Source organism: Triticum urartu, chromosome 1A (assembly GCF_056163025.1).
Source record: "Triticum urartu cultivar PI428250 chromosome 1A, HENAU_Tu73, whole genome shotgun sequence".
NCBI lineage: Eukaryota > Viridiplantae > Streptophyta > Magnoliopsida > Poales > Poaceae > Triticum > Triticum urartu.
This window is the reverse complement of record NC_141873.1, coordinates 97798670-97809256: the sequence shown is the minus strand read 5'-3', so window position 1 is coordinate 97809256 and position 10587 is coordinate 97798670. Positions and strand designations below refer to the sequence as shown.

The window sequence follows — 10587 nt, the reverse complement described above, 5'->3', positions numbered from 1 at the left end:
AGTGACACTCCCATCATGACATGGTTAGGATAAGTGGGAGGAATAAGCTTGGAATATCATGTCTGGATAATTGTTATGTTTTGTTGGCGGATTTCACTCTAAATTTTAGAGGAATCACTGAATTCTCTTAAAGTTTTTTTATCAATGTCAACTATGGGTGGAAGAATTGCGGGAAGGAATAAACTCAAATGAGGAAGAGCATAGTTTGGGAACTTGATATCATACCAAAAAAACCGCAAGCCTAATGTCTGGAAATGATATATTTTTTTGTAAGGATATTTGGCTAACTGGAATATTATAATATCACTCTTGTTATTCAACTATTCACACAGAGGGAAATATACTTTGTGGAAACTCTCTCTCCTGGAATTTTGAGAAAGAGGAACCAAAGACATGGTTTGCTATTTGAGTATATTAATGTATGGTCTTATAACAAGCTTCACATCAATGGAATAGCACGTCATATGGTTTTTTAAATGAAGCAAGGCGGTCATTTACAAACGTAAGTGTAAAGTATTTTGCATTATTATTGTATATGTTAATATTGTTTTGTTGTTTGCAATGTTTAAGTCACATTAATGGAAGTGAAAGCTTGGTCATCTTTTAACTTTCATATGAAAGGAACATTTGAATCATCCTATGTTTTACGAGTGGAAATACATAGAAAATATTTTGAAGTGTTTCTCTATGGAAAATTGCAAATCTATTAAAATACCTTTGATAAAGGGAATCATACTCAGTGAGGAATTATATTTGAACTCTCAAGGAAAATAGAATAATAAATGGTATTGGAATTCGTATGTATCTTCATTATATTATCATACCTTAGCTACCCGAATTTATGATGCATTCAAGCAGTGAAATGAAAGACGAGCAGCTAAGGGAATCTCACACATCATATAAGACTGTGGAAAGTGCATCACAACCTGTCACTTATTCTGAAATTTATATTAAAGGTAAACACGTTGAGGAAGCTATTACTCTAGCTACAAGATGAGAAATAAGTCCAGGTACGCATATTCATTTTTTTATATAGTACTAATATGGTGCAGGTTCACTGACGGAAGTCAGGAATTTATTTCAAAACATGGTTAATTGTGGAACTTCATTTACTGATTGGATTTGATATTTATGTGGTATTGAAAATTTATTCAATGTGGTTATCTTATACTTGACTCAATGTGGAATTAATCATATTATTATATATGTGATGGAAAATAATTGATGCGGAATTTCATGTGAGGAAACAAAATACTCAAGGTGCCTACAACGATGGAATTACACGAGGAAATAATACTCGAGATCCCGAGGACAGTTATGCTGGAATAATTAGGCGAAAACTTAAGGTCTCTCTGTGTCACAGCAAGGAAACATATTGAAGGGAAGTATCACCATATTTATATTTTTCTGGGTTTTTGCTACCTCTTGAGCACTGCGTTGGATTTCCCCGAAGAGGAAGGGATGATGCAGCAAAGTAGCGTAAGTATTTCCCTCAGTTTTTGAGAACCAAGGTATCAATCCAGTAGGAGGCTATGCTCGAGTCCCTCGTACCTACACAAAAACAATAGCTCAACGCAACCAATGCGCTTAGGGGTTGTCAATCCCTTCACAGTCACTTACGAAAGTGAGATCTGATAGAGATGATAAATAATATTTTTTTGGTATTTTTGGTATAGAGATGGAAAGTAAATAAAGTAAAAGCAAAGTAAAAGCGAAGCAATAATAAAGTGATGGAGATTGATATGATGAGAAAGAGTCCCGGGGGTCATAGGTTTCACTAGTGGCTTCTCTCAAGAGCATAAGTATTCTACGGTGGGTGAACAAACTACTATTGAGCAATTGGCAGAATTGAGCATAGTTATGAGAATATCTAGGTATGATCATGTATATAGGCATCACGTCCGAGACAAGTAGACCGAAACGATTCTGCATCTACTACTATTACTCCACTCATCGACCACTATGCAGCATGCATCTAGAGTATTAAGTTAAAAACAGAGTAACGCCTTAAGCAAGATGACATGAAGTAGAGGGATAGTTTTATGCAATATGATAAAAAACCCATCTTGTTATCCTCGATGGCAACGATACAATACGTGCCTTGCTGCCCCTTCTGTCACTGGGAAAGGACACCACAGGATCGAACCCAAAGCTAAGCACTTCTCCCATGGCAAGAACAACCAATCTAGTAGGCCAAACTAAACTGATAATACGAAGAGACTTGCAAAGATAACCAATCATACATAAAAGAATTCAGAGAAGATTCAAATATTATTTAGATAGACTTGATCATAAACCCACAATTCATTGGTCTCAACAAACACACCGCAAAAAGAAGATTACATCGAATAGATCTCCACGAGAGAGGGGGAGAACATTGTATTGAGATCCAAAAAGAGAGAAGAAGCCATCTAGCTACTAGCTATGGACCCATAGGTCTGAAGTAAACTACTCACACTTCATCGGAGGGGCTTGGATGATGATGTAGAAGCCCTCCGTGATCGATGCCTCCTCCGGCGGAGCTCCAGAACAGGCCCCAAGATGGAATCTCGTGGATACAGAAAGTTGCGGCGGTGGAATTAGGTTTTTGGCTCCGTCCCTGATCGTTTGGGGGTACGTGGATATATATATAGGAGGAAGAAGTACGTCGGTGGAGCTTCGAGGGGCCCACGAGGCAGGGGGCGCGCCCTAGGAGGGGGGAGCCCCTACCCTCGTGACCACCTCGTGGCTTTCTTGACGGAGGGTCCAAGTCTCCTGGATCTTATCTGATGAGAAAATCACGTTTCTGAAGATTTCATTCCGTCTGGACTCCGTTTGATATTCCTTTTCTTCGAAACCCTAAAACAGGCAAAAACAACTATTCTGGACTGGGCCTCCGGTTAATAGGTTAGTCCCAAAAATAATATAAAAGTGGATAATAAAGCCCAATAATGTCTAAAACAGTAGATAATATAGCATGGAGCAATAAAAAATTATAGATACGTTGGAGACGTATCAGTTTTCAACATTGTGTTAATATGATTGTTGATCCCTTGACTAAGCCTCTTAGTCAGGAGGTATTTGGCAAGCATGTTAAGGCTATGGGTTTACGAATATTTGAATGGTCGTTTGGGACAAGTGGGAGATGTTGGAATTATGTGTCCTGCAACTATATTCAAATTACTAGAAATTACTAATATTCGGAATACCTCATTATGGAATTATACATGTATTTGTACATGGAATTGTTTTACATGTTTAGCATGAAAAAATATCACTTGTTGGAATGTACTTAAGTAACATATGCTTAAGGAAGCTGGTCAATTATCAGTGGAATACAATATACTATTTATATTGAAAAGACTACCTGGGTACACTGATAATTGGAAGGAGCTAGATCATATAGTTAGATTACAACCCTAATGTTGATCTACATAATTAAAGGAATTTACACTCTATTATGGCGCGTTGCTCACAAGCGCGTGCTCCGGGACAAAACGGGTAGAATCCGTTAAACAGACAAATATGATCGTGGTTGGTAATTTGATCTGGACTCTATCTTGAAAACTAGTGGAAAAGACTAGAAATCTTATATCTGTATAAGAGGTGGACTCTTTGGAAAGACAGTATAAGAAGGTCCCTACCCAGCCTCAGATATGAGAATTGTGAGCGGCACCACGGATAAGCGCAGAGAAATTAGAGGGTAGACCGCAAACCCTAAATTTCTAACAGTAGTGTTCGAATGGAAGAATGAGTCGGATTTGTAAGGTAGGCCATAGCGTGCATTAAAAACAATAAGGTGCGCATCAAAGACGATCCCTCGCGCTAGACAGGTCATCACAGGTACGACAAAAAAAACGCAGTAGCGATTGGGTGTGAGAGAGGGGGGAAAAGGACTCCTCCCACGCGCCCCGACTCCTTCCACGCGATCCGAGGTGTGCGGGCGCGGAGGCGTGCTTCCCCGGCGGCAGCAGCAACCTACAAGCAAAGGGCGACGGCGGCGGCGCTTGATTCAATCTGCAGGAGAGAGAGAAGATGAGAAGGAGAAGAAGGAAGGAGAGGAGGGAGAAAGAGAGAGGAAATAGGAGAGGGAGGCGGCGTCTAATGGGAGAGGGTCAGTGCGGTGGTGCGGCGTGCGGTGGCCTCAGCGGGTGGGTGACGCCAGACAGCTCCTGTGCCTTAATCCTCTCCTTGCCGGCACAACAAGAGTAGGAGCAAGGATGCCGAGGTAGTTCAGGTTTGCCTCCACCTCACCCCCCTCCACGTCTCTGAGTTAGTTTAGTTATCATTTGCCTTTTCTGGCAAAAAAATGGATGTATGAAATCCGAGATCTGGACCTCATGTTCACTGATTTTGGACCCAAGTTTTGTTGAGAGAGCCGCTAGTGGTTTCTTTGGTCCGGGACCTCAGGTTACAAATAGCAGGGATGTGCGGCAGATACCTATCACACTAATTATCTTCAAATTGGAAGTTCTGGTCAGTGCAGGGTATTATCACCTCATGCCATTGTCCATTGTACTCTTATAGTTCAGATTTCACTTCTAATGCCCTTCGTGTGGAGCTACTTTTCTGTCGATTTTCATATTTCCTGATTAGCACATATGCCATGACACATCTTTTACTACCGCAGGTCGTTAGATTTAGTTTGTCTGAAGTATCATAGAATCTTGTCCCTTCTTAATCTAGATGACTGATGCTTTTTTACACGCTTGTTTCCCTTAAATCTGATCTTTGGATTCATTTCACCAAAAGCAATTAGCGTCTGTTGATGTAAGCATCCGACAGCTCGCACCGATGACTGTCTTTGGAAGATTTTATAGAATATTGCTAAATCTCTATGTTATATGTGTCTAATGGTGATATTGCTAAATCTCTATGTTATATGTGTCTAATGGTGGCTTCTGTTATACAATGAGCAGTATGTGGTCTGATATTTCAAGACTGGAAGCCAAGATCAAAATAATGGATGTCCAATATTTGCAGCAAAAGATCAAGAGTTGGCCACTTTGACCCGAACGGTTTGTTCTCGTGTCAACTCTGTTTGGATCCTTACCACTTTTGAAACTCTAACCCCTAATCCCACCGCAATCAGCAGGAGCCCAAAAACACTGCCGGCTTCTGAAATGTATACCATCTTCGAGGGAGTACGAAAGTTAGTCTCTGTTGCTTCTGGTATGTCCTATGTTGATTTAGGCATTACAGAAGTCTATTGGGAAACACCTCGGATTATTAGTATGGTGTGCTTTTAGTGTATGATTCTCAATGCTAATGGTGTGTATCCTTCAAACAATTGCTAGGTATCAATTTACTATATTACTGCAAAGAATGACGATGAGGTTGAGTTCATCCTCTTAGAGAAGATGTATGCTTTAGCAACTCTTTTCCAGATCGCAATTCTACAAAAACATAAAGTCTTGTGGATGTGCAGGCCGACCGCGGACGCTTTGTGCTCTCCACCGGCCATGGATGCATGCTCCAGTACGCTCCACTCCAACTCGCCGGATACCAAGGCATTACGGTGAGCTCTCAGACATTTTGGTTGTTGATTATCAGAGGAACTCCGTACTTGTGCTATGCCAAACTCTATGTGTGCCATGTCAAAAGTCTCAACTCTGAAGTTATTTCATATCACACAAACAACATACTGTTTGACTATTTTTTTAATCAAATTTTTCATAGGAGGTTCAAACCTTGCTTCACGGGTAACATAAAAGTTGAAATTTTAGCTGTAAATTCATGACTGAAATAGATTACCGTAATCTGCAATAACAACATCTCAGTGTACATGTTGATGATGAATTCCGAAGTAAATTCGAAACTCTATATTTGTGCTATGTCGAATTCTGAGTATGTAGGTATGAATAATATAGACGATTGTTTAAGCTATTGGAAAATCATGTTTTGAGCCACCACCAATTAGCCTAGCATGCCTCTGTTTTGGTAGTTAATTGATGCACTGAATTAGCCTACTAAGTACTAACTAATGCATGTGTCTGTTTTCTTTCCTGTGTGGAGTGGGATTATTTTGGGTTATTCTTAATTTGTGATAGGATGTTTGCTCTGAGTTCCTACTATATGCATTTGTTGGATGTCCTGCACATCTAGGCATTTTATTGTTCTATTGCTTTTGCTCTGTGTAGGGATGGGTTAGGGTTTGCTGCTGGATCCAGCGTTTTTCTGTTGATGGTTGTCGTCTGCTCGTGCTCTCTATTGTCGGACTGCTGGGATCTGCCGTTGTTGTGGTTGGCTCGACAATTATGATTTTTGTCGATGGTCCCATTGCAGGTGCTTTTCTTTTCTCATTCCTTTATTTATGCCTTTCCATATACACATTCAAATTTAATGTCGTTGTTGTGGCATGGGTTGTGGCTTACTAAGTCTAATATTTGTTGGGCTTTCCTTTTTGTGTGTGGAGTTGGTCAGTTCATTTGAAGCAAAAGAAAGGCATGCAGACTTGGATATCCGATTAAAAGGTCAGTGTAGAATCCTATCTTACAATTCCTACGGGCGCTATCTCTTTATTGACAAAGTAAATGTTTGGTCAGGTATACATTCATAGAGTTCAGGAGCGGAATGATGTGCCACCTACAGGAAGAAACTGTAGTCAAGAAGAACGTGATCATTTGAGAAGTACGATAAGGTACATGTCATCTTGTAAGAACAAGTAGTTAGTTCTAATAAGAAAGGGGAAAGAGCTATTAGAAAAACATGGAACTAAGTCGGCTCATTTTGTTTAGGTACATAACGTTCAGCCTGAAATGGTGTTGGTGCTTTGTGAAAAGTTTGGCCACTTGAACCTGACATTTTCTATTGGAGAGCAGATCAGTTCTAATGTAAGTGTTGTAGTGTTGTAAAGTCATAAATATCTTCTAGAAATATTCAGCTTGTTTCGTATCATGTAGTATTTTCTGATTTATGGTTGTTTGTAGAGTCTGTTATAGGCTGCATTGTTCTTGTCCTACACTTCCCTTTCCAATCATTGTAATATTTGCATGGCTCAATTATTTAGACAGAGGTACCCTTGTAATATGAGCTCTGCTAAACATTTGAACCTTGAATGAATTGCTGACACTGATAATCTTCAGGGCGTAATTTTGATCGCAATGACATTGATGGCGCCGAGAGGAGGCAAAGCGGCAAGACGTGTTTTGCCGTGCTGGGTCGAACGCCGGCCAGAACATGTCACCGACATGTGCTGGGTTGCTGGTCGATTTCTTGCTTTGCTTACAGTTCACCAGCGGATTATGGGTAAGAATGGACTAAAGAAGGATGATGTTGGAGATCTGAAAATAATTTTTGGTGAGTGTTTTGCTTGGATCTATGCGCACTACAATCATTCCGAAAAAATATGCACACTCCTTAAAACTTTAGGTTCATAGTACTTGACTAATCTAAATGTGAGGCATTGTACAATTATGAATGTTAGTGATGGTGGATATTTAGTCTTCATGTTATGTTCATCTTCCTTTGGTGTTTAGGTACTTTTTTGTGTAAGAATTGCTAAAAAGGATTATTAGAAGTATCAGCAATATATTTGTGAGTGACATTTCACTTTTACGAACAAATGTACTCTGCTTCTTCGAAGTGAAAATAGTAATTTTCTTGAGAAGATAGTGTCTCATTTCTCTACTGAGAGTGATACTGTGACATGAAATAAGGTATTTCTATTTCTTCTTGTTTTTTATGATGACCTTGATCAGCCGTCCTTTATTTTGGGAACTTCAAACTTGAATGTTCTTATGTTGTCTTTTGAGGATGTAAACTTAGCTGGAGTTAAAATCAGGTTGCCAAATGTAAGTCTGATGTATGAAAAACAATCATAGTATTGAGTATGGAAGTCTGGAGTCTCTTGGGTAACAAAAAATCATGAGATGGTAAAAGAAAATATAAATGCTCCATGATGTTAAAATATCTAATTCATTTTATTCTAAAACTCAGTTGAGCAACAGAGTTCATCCAAACAGAGCATTTTGCGACTATATGAAATATTTGCATGGTGGTGCTTTATCCTGACTTGCAAGAGTAACAACCGAAAATTCCTTATTTCACTGATGTTATAGTTGGCAGTCCGGTGATTCCAGTTTATCTCTGGTTTCATGTTGGAAATGGATTGGAAGTTTCAGTCTGTCAGTACTGATGCTCCTTCTTCCATTCATTAGTTGGAATTTTGGTTAGGGAAGGAAGGATAAAATATTATCCAAAACAAACCCAAGTGAGTTTATTGAATGCTAACCTTACAATTCATAACTATATCAAGAAGTCTTTACACTTCCACTTTAATCCCTTTTTGGGTCACAAGCATGCTTACCAATGTTCATGAAAATGTTAAAGCCTAAAGCACACTATGACTCTGCTATCTTCGCATAATAATTTAATTTTGCTTTTGATCATATATCACTACAGGTTGTTGGAAAATCAAAAATCTACACGGGAAGACCTCGGCAAATACTTTCAGCAACAAAGAAACAAAGTTGACCACCCCGTCATCACAGTGAGCAAGCTGACATCCTGCTCTGCTTCTTGATGCGGTTCGGCATGATGGCGGCGCAGATAAAGGCCTTCTTCGACTCCAACGGTGGCCTCTGGCAGTACCAGAGCATCTCGGGCAATCCCACGGGCATCTTCTTTGCCATGGGCACCCAGGGCAGGCAAGCGAAGACTCAGACCATCGCCACCCGTCGTCTACATTGATGCTGGCGAGAGAAAAAATACAAGGAGCTACACAACCAAATTGGATCCCCATCAACATCAGGTACAACCTTGGACTAGGGGATACTATGAAGAGATCTTAGTCAAATAATTTATGAGTGACTGCTACTGTTTACTTGATGTTTGGTTCAGAAAAATAGGACCTAGCTTGTTAACCATCGATTTGTTTCAGGGTTAATTTGTATTCTTAGCATATTCCCATGTTAGAGAAAATATTCACTATAATTAAGTGACTGCTATCCCTTAGTTTGAACCAGTTGTCGTGTCTCTGCGATCAGTCATCTACCCTGTAAAACTGTTGCTTCTCTATTTATACATCCTATTAATATCTATAAAACCCATATGCGTGCTCTTGTTTTTGAATGTGCACTGTTCCTACTACAATTCTATTGCCATGTCTTATATTTTTAACCAGCAACATGGACATGTCACTCATCTGTACTACATGTCTTCTCGCTAAAATAAGTTCAGTAAGACTACCATGCACATGTCGTACCCACAGCGCCAAAAAGCAATAACAAGTACAATAGCCTAATTAGTAGCACAGCTTACCCACAGAGTGTTTAGATACAAACATTCCAACACACGTAGCCATCTGTGTGAGTTTGTATGGGTCATAGATCAGTTTCTCGAAGAACAAATACCGGACGCATTATCTTTAGACAAGTACAAACTTTTTCCTTTGCCTTTGAGATTCTGTTGTGGAATTTATGGGTTCCAAAAATTGTGTTTACTCTGAAAAATTGTGATAACACGGTATGGATAGGCTGGTTAGGATTTGCAATTGCAGCGGAGGTTCTCTTTTGCACTATATAAATGCATGAATATGTTCTTTCTGGAAATCTAGCACAACTTTTCTTGATTTATTCTTTGTTCAGAATTCACCAAATACAGTTCACTTGGGATGAAAGCTCATTCAATAATGAACCTATATAAATGCATGAATATGTTCTTTTTGAAAGTTCAGCACACCTTATCTTGATTTATAACAGCTCATTTCAACTTGTTAAAACTTAAGAGTCACACAATATAGTTTACTTGGGATGAGAACTCATTTCATTTACAGGACAAACATTGAAGACATCAAAGAAAGGATATCAAAGGAGAAGGAGGTATTCCGAAAAAAGGAGAAGGAAGGCCTGGTCTGCTTTATGAATGGACACTCTTCCTGCTACAAATGTGGCCAACATGATCAATTCAGATATAGAAATTATGCCACCAATTCATGGTTGTGCACTGAATAGATGTTCCTCTACTTGTAATAAACATATTTTCCTTTGTTTATGCATTAATGGATATGATATAATTAGCGGTCCAATTGTCATTTCAGTATCATATATGAACTATCATCACTGACTATAAACAATCAGCCGTACTAAAATATACTAATATTCACGTACATGTTAGAGCACCAAAAGCAACGAAAGGGGCGCCTACAAGTTGGCACCGCCCAAAACTCCTTTCAGGCGGCGCGCCATGGGCATGCCCCAACCGCTAGTATATGTTCCGACGTGTTGGCATCCTCTATGTTGTGGAGTTAATCACCGTATACTTTGGACAATGTATTCGTCTGTGTAGCCGGCGACTTGTTCGAGCACATACGCGGGTCTCCCATCCAAATCATCAGTCATCAAGAGCAAGCCTCGTGTCAACTAAATCCCGTCTCCGGTTAGAGCCCAATGGAGTCAGCAGCGCGAGGAGCAGAGGATCACGTCGAGAATGGCTTTGACGCGCCGGCGAGCGGGAGCGGGAGGAGGAGGGGGCGGGACGAGTTCGAGCGCCCGCCTGAGTGGGACGCGCTGGACGCCCGGCTCGACGAGCAGGAGAGGCTCGACAGAGAGCAGGACGAAAGAAGGGACCCGGCGTCGCTGCCGGCCATGCTGGCCCTTCCCTTGGCGA

At 40.1% G+C, this 10587-nt stretch overlaps 1 long non-coding RNA gene across 10 annotated transcripts; it reads left to right on the top strand.

The window, feature by feature from the left end:
* The first annotated feature begins 3805 nt into the window (after nt 1-3805).
* LOC125528633 (uncharacterized) lies at nt 3806-10083 on the top strand. Of its 10 annotated transcripts, none has more exons than XR_007301326.2 (12): nt 3811-4216; nt 4899-4997; nt 5075-5151; nt 5277-5341; nt 5408-5497; nt 6120-6264; nt 6403-6452; nt 6525-6619; nt 6717-6812; nt 7065-7278; nt 8383-8731; nt 9755-10083. It is a non-coding gene; the product is annotated as an uncharacterized LOC125528633 (long non-coding RNA). The 10 variants fall into 10 exon arrangements; XR_007301325.2 differs by having other exon boundaries at nt 5392-5497; XR_007292431.2 differs by having other exon boundaries at nt 3812-4216; nt 5277-5315.
* Nucleotides 10084-10587: the final 504 nt, after the last annotated feature.